This window comes from Pelodiscus sinensis, chromosome 5 (assembly GCF_052426305.1).
Source record: "Pelodiscus sinensis isolate ZL-2025 chromosome 5, ASM5242630v1, whole genome shotgun sequence".
NCBI classification, from domain to species: domain Eukaryota; kingdom Metazoa; phylum Chordata; order Testudines; family Trionychidae; genus Pelodiscus; species Pelodiscus sinensis.
Window position 1 is genome coordinate 74523223 of NC_143056.1, and position 5248 is coordinate 74528470.

Here is a 5248-nt window from a genome sequence, read left to right on the forward strand (position 1 = left end):
AGACTGGGTGTGAGTGATAGTGACACAAAGTGCGTGTGATGGCTGCTTCTGGGAAAGTTTCTGATAGAAGCCATACACTGTCTCTTTAAGAGAGGAAAAGCTGTCCTGCTCTGTTGTCTCCCTCTCCCCACTCAGCTGTGTATAAAACAGGCATTCCTCTGAATCACTTACCATCCATGCTTCATATTGGAACAGCCCTGCTGTGTGTTTCCCTCTCCCCCATCTCTGCTCTGCAGGAGCACTGAGACTTCAGCCCTCTCCTCTCCTTCTCACTACACAACTAGCAGGAGAATCCTGGTTCAGCTGTAGGAGAGAGCAGGATGGGGGGAGGACTAACTGAACACATGCTGCCGGGTTGTAAGTATGCACCTTTGCTAATCATGGGTGGGGGGCGGGAGAAAAATGCTTGGTGGGCCAGATTCATGCCCCCCTGCCTGATTTTGCCCACCTCTGTCTTAAATGCATTGATGTTCCATGCACTGTGAAAGAGGATTAACTCTGCCCTCTGACAACTGCTGTTTAGATAATAACAATATAATTTAGACAGCCTGATTTTGCTCATTAGGCAAGGTGAGTAAAAGTGTACAAAATTCACCTCACCAAAAAGGAAACTACAGTTATCCTGATGTAAAGTGAAGTCTGCAATCACTTGTCAGATGCCCAGCTGTTTTAAATGAAACAATGCTGATTTATAATTTAATGCAGCTGCACAGATTTATACTAGCCAAGGATCTGGACTGCAGCCTCATTTATGGAAACTAGTTGGTGACTCAGCAAGTCTGCTCTTGATGTTGTGATTTCTGATTTCTGCACCTGCTGCTACCGAGGTCATTGCCCATTGAGGTTCTCCCAGGATCTAGATGAGGTAAGCCATCGTCCCTGTCCAAAATCCACAGCAGGGGCAGGTTTGTATAATTTTTGGTGGTGCCCCATTAGCCACACCCCCTGTTAGCCATACCCCAACCCCCACTAGCCATGTCCCCTGACTCCCATTAACCAGGCCTCTGGAGGTAACACGCTCTGGGCAAGATGGACACATGACCAGAAGTAAAAGGTGTCATGTCACCCCTCTTGAAGGGCTTTTCACCCTTCTCCTACTAACAGGGATTAGTTTGGCCCCCACCGACCCCCCCCCTTCATGCAACTATCCTGCCGTTGCATTAACCCAGTGTATGTGACATTAACTCGGGGGCAGAGAGGCTGGGGGAAGTGTTCCCTCTAAGGCTATGTCTACACTCGCGGCTTCTGGCGCAAGTACAGCCATTCTTGCACGAGAACCCACAGAGCATCCACACTGCCCGCCTGCTCTTGCACAAGGAAATTTACAGTACAGCGTGGTAAGAGAGGGCGTCTTGTGCAAGAGTACGCTCTTTTCTAACTGGTGTAAGCTCTCTTGCGCAAGAGGGCAGTGTGGATGCTCAGCAGGGATTTCTTGCACAAGAAACCCCTATGGCTAAAATGGCCATCAGAGCTTTCTTAAGCAAGATAGTGTCCACACTGCCATGGATGCTCTTGAACAAAAGCACAGCTTGCACGTGGCAGTGTGGACATGTTCTTGCGCAAGAAGCCACCAGTGTAGACATAGCCTAAGAGTTTCCTCCCATGAGCAGAATGGATTTTGTATTGTGCACCAGTACCGAATTCATGTGGCTTGTTTGGATGTGCCACTGTGGCACCCAAGTTATTAATAAATATTTTATAAACCGTTACCTTTTCTCTCTGCTGCCATGTCTCCTCCCCTTGCTCCATCAGCTCCCCTGGTGCCTGCTGCCCCCCAACTCCTCACCCTCCTCTGCTGTCCTGACTCCTGCCCTTCTCACTGCCCTCAGCCCTCCTGCCACCTGCCCCCCTCCACCTGCCCTTCTCTGCCCCCAGTGCCCACTCCTCCAGTAGCCCTACTCTGATCATGTGAGCTACTCCTCCTCATCCCCTCTTCTAACACCTCCCTCTACACACCTGTCCTGCCTCTCTCCTCTGGTGCTGGTCCCTCCCCTGCAGGTGTCTGCCGTTCTGCTTCACCCCCAGAATCCCCTGGCACCTGCACCTTCCCTTTGCCCTGCACCCTCCTCATGCCTCCCCCTTCCCTTACTGCCCCTGTCCCCTTTGCCCTCTTTTTCCCTGATGCCCACCCCCTCACCACTCTCTGCCCCCATTCCTCTCATGCCCCTCTGTGCCCTCACACATTACTTGCTCCATCCCCACCTTTCTCATGCCCACCTCTTCTTTCAAGCCTTCTCCCAGCACCTCCTCCTCCAGCCCCCAATGCCCTTACTCTCTCCTCTCCCAGCATCACCATGTCCCCCCTCCCACTGACACCTCCCCTCCTGCCCTTTTCCTCATTGTCTGCACTTGGCCCCCTGGCATTTGTCTCTCCTCCACCCTTTCCCTTGGTGCCTTCCCCTTTGTTCTCCGACCTGCCCCCATTCCCTCAGCATAAGCCCCTTCCTCTCCCACCCCTTCAGCTATTTCCCCCTCTCCCTCCACACAAACCCTTTCCTCTCCCACCCCTTCCCCTATTTTTCCCCTCTCCCTCCACACAAACCCTTTCCTCTCCCACCCCTTCCCCCTAGTTTTCCCCCTTCCCTTCCCTTCCCTTCCCTTCCCTTCCCTTCCCTTCCCTTCCCTTCTGCCTTCTACTTTGTGGGGCCGGAGTCTGTGCTTGGGCCCCAGAAGTCCCCGGACTCTGAACCCAGATCTAGGCCACATGGTGCAACGCTGTGCCAAGCAGTTTTAAAGTCCCAGGCCATGACGTCACGTCATTCCCGGGAGTCTCCCCACTCACCTGTAAATGCCATGCATGGCAGCAGCATCTGGCAGAGCGCACTGGCAATGGGAAACTGGACTGAAAGCTGCGCATGGCAGGGACGGTCCAGGTCTGGGTCTGGGTGGGACTCTCTAAGGCCGGGGTGGGAGGACGTGGGGGGGCCAGCAAGTAGGGGCTGGGGCCTGCTCCAGGCAGGGCCAGGGGAGAGACCCAGCTCCAAATATTGGTGGAACAGGGCCTGCGGCTCTGACTATTGCTAGAGCATGGGCACCACGAGCCCATATAACTCGCCGCCCATGTCCTGCAGGGAGTTATATGAGCTCCTGTGTGTCCAAATCACTGGGGTTGACTGTATGACTGAACCTCTTGAGGGCTTGACTGTTATGCTTGGCTCTTCTGAATGCAAATTCCATATAGTGATTCAACAAGAAAGTTGCTTCATCACTGACCAGACCCAAAGTCCTGACCTACTTGTGTTCTGGTTGTTACAGGAATGCAGTATGAAACACCAGAGAGGGATGTTCATTACATGACAGGTTGGCTACCATGATTTTGGCTGCACCCACCCCAGTTTTACGACAACAACATTTTCACAATATTACTTGTATACTGCAAGAGTCAAGGTCTATGGCAGGGGTGGCCAACCCATTAAACAGAGAGAGCCGAAACAGCGGTGGAAAAAATGCAAAAAGCCGCAACAGAATTGTTGAGAGAAAAAAATTGGAAAGGCCCCATATTAAAAAAACACAGACTTAGGCTTTTTTGTCACATCAGGCACCTGTTGGCCACCGTCATCTTGTGGACACCATATTGAATCACCACCGGACGGCTCCCCTGCCCCGGAGAGCACAGGGAGTGGGGGCTGAGGGCCATTTGGAGGGGCGTGGGGGTGGCTTTGTGAGCCACAGGGAAGGCTTCACAAGCTTCACTTTGGGGGTGGGGGAAGAGCTGCATGTGGCTCCCGAGCTGTGGGTTGGCCACCCCTGGTCTATGGTGTCAGGTCAGGTGCTTGAAATTAAAAGATTATGAAATTAAGGGCAGCAGGGAGTGGTATTGAAAACCCATTGAACATTCACACTCCAGTCTGTTCTTGAGGTTGTATTTTAGAGTGGCAGTCAAGGCAGTCGTTAAGGCATGTCAGGAGCAGTGTGGTAGTACAGAACAGGTAGTCAAACCAATTTTGTTTTTTCACACTAGCAATAAAAACAGTTTTTTCTTTTTTTTTTAAAAGTGTCCTATCTGTGAATCTTATTTTATCTGGCCATTAAAGTCAAAACCATTAGCTAACCCAAGACTCTCCGCTACTATACTGAAAACCTTACTTATTTGTGCAACCCTTTCTGATTAGTTGTCAGGAATTATTATTTCCTTAGCCCTGGTTAACACTAGGGAGTTACAGGCAGTCCCCGGGTTACATGGATCTGACTTACATCGGATCCCTACTTACAAACGGGGTGAGGCAACCCCGCACTAGCTGCTTCCCCCCAGCAGACCAGGGAGACGCGAAGCTAGCGCTCCCCCCCCCCCAGCAGACCAGGGAGACGCGAAGCTAGCGCCCCCCCCCCCAGCAGACCAGGGAGACACGGAGCGGCTTTTCTCAGCAGACACCTCAGCTTGAGAATAAAGGACTGAGGGAAGTGAGGTGTGGGAGAGTAAAACTGAGCTCTGAAGAAATGTTTGGCTAGAGTTACCCCTAATATGTACCAGTTCCGACTTACATACAAATTCAACTTAAGAACAAACCTACAGTCCCTATCTTGTACGTAACCCGGGGACTGCCTGTAGTTCAAACTGGATGGAGCAGCAGAGCCAAAGCAGCCCTACCCTTGCCCTGACCCCTCCCCACTCCCAAAAGCAGCTGGCATGTACAGCAATGGCTCCATGTGCTACCCGTCATGCATAGGCACTGACCCTACAGCCCCTTATTTTGAAATAACAAGCAGAACGTCCACACTACCAAGCCCGTTATTTCAAAATAACAGGCTGGTTATTTCAAAATAACGTCTGCTTTCCATGAGGAATAATGCTAATTTTGAAATAGTTGTTTCAGAATAGCAGTAATGTGGACGCACCAGTGCTGCTATTTTGAAATAACTACTCCCAGAGTAATTCAAACTAAGCCCCTATGCCTTTTGGGGCTCTAAGTCAAGATAGCATGTCCACCTTAACCGAGCCTGCCTCAGACTAATTTTGAGGCTTGCCCGCCTAGGCATGCTATTTTGAAATTATTATTTAGGGAATTATTTTGAAATAACTTATTTCAAAATAATTTTCTAGCATACTCTTATTGAAAACAAGTGTTGCAGGCCCAGCTCCCTTGAACTCTGTGAAGGATATGTCATTGTTTCTTATTTTGTAGCATTGTCCATTAGATGGTGCTCTTTCCTTTATCCTGCAATCACTCTCTCTTTTGATAAAAGACAGATTTGAAGCCTCCATATCTGTGTCTCTTGTTCATATGTATTCCTTCTATGATCGGGGAGC

General features: G+C 50.5%; 1 long non-coding RNA gene across 1 annotated transcript; it reads left to right on the plus strand.

Moving 5' to 3' along the window:
* The first annotated feature begins 208 nt into the window (after positions 1-208).
* Positions 209-4798, plus strand: LOC142828987 (uncharacterized). Its single transcript, XR_012903195.2, has 3 exons — positions 209-357; positions 706-865; positions 3256-4798. It is a non-coding gene; the product is annotated as an uncharacterized LOC142828987 (long non-coding RNA).
* The last annotated feature ends 450 nt before the right edge of the window (positions 4799-5248 follow it).